Raw genomic sequence first — 771 nt, forward strand, 5'->3', positions numbered from 1 at the left:
AAAGTTCCCCGGCATCCCGGTCTCCCTGGAGAGGAACACCGAGGTTTTCCGGCACCACTTCCTCTGAGCCCCTTCTACCCTCCTGATCTCCACAGGAGGGTCGACTCCCCTGCTTTGTCTGGAAGGGGTTCCCGACCTTCCGGTCGCACCTCAGGATGAGGCCGGTCTCACGACGACATTCCAGACGTGGCCTCGTGGGTGCTTCCACATTGCGAAGCACCCCGATTTCCCGGTCCCCTCTTGGTAAGAACCCGATGCCCGGACACCTCTCCGAACTCCACCCTGTGAATGAAGTCAACACGAAGGGGCAGTGACTCCCCTGGGCATCGTCCGGAAAAGACCCCCAGGTTCCAAATACCGCTCGACAAGTGGCCTCTCTCCCCGGGGACACCTCGAGAGGCAAGCGGAGTTCCATGCCTCAACCCAAGACGAGGCCTGACTCTCCTGTCCCCAGTCTGCAGGGACCCTGCGATCGGAGTCTGAAATCAGAGGAACCCTGAGGTTCCTGCCTCAACTGGAGATGAGGCCCTCTTCCAATGCACCAAACCCCGTGGAGTCCCGAGAGGCCCACCCCCCCCGACCTCCAGTTTCCCTGACTTCTCAGAGCCACCATGAGAAGCCCCCTGAGGTCACCTGCACAAGTCGAGGGAAGCCAGGGTTTCCTGCCTCAACCCGAGAAAGACCTCGAGAGACCTTCTTCAACACGTCTCGAGGCCAGGTTCCCCTACCATGACTCGAGAGTAGTGACGCGCTCCCCCTCGCCACTCGCAT

Source organism: Bison bison, unplaced genomic scaffold (assembly GCF_000754665.1).
Source record: "Bison bison bison isolate TAMUID 2011002044 unplaced genomic scaffold, Bison_UMD1.0 scf7180017864145, whole genome shotgun sequence".
Taxonomy (NCBI): domain Eukaryota; kingdom Metazoa; phylum Chordata; class Mammalia; order Artiodactyla; family Bovidae; genus Bison; species Bison bison.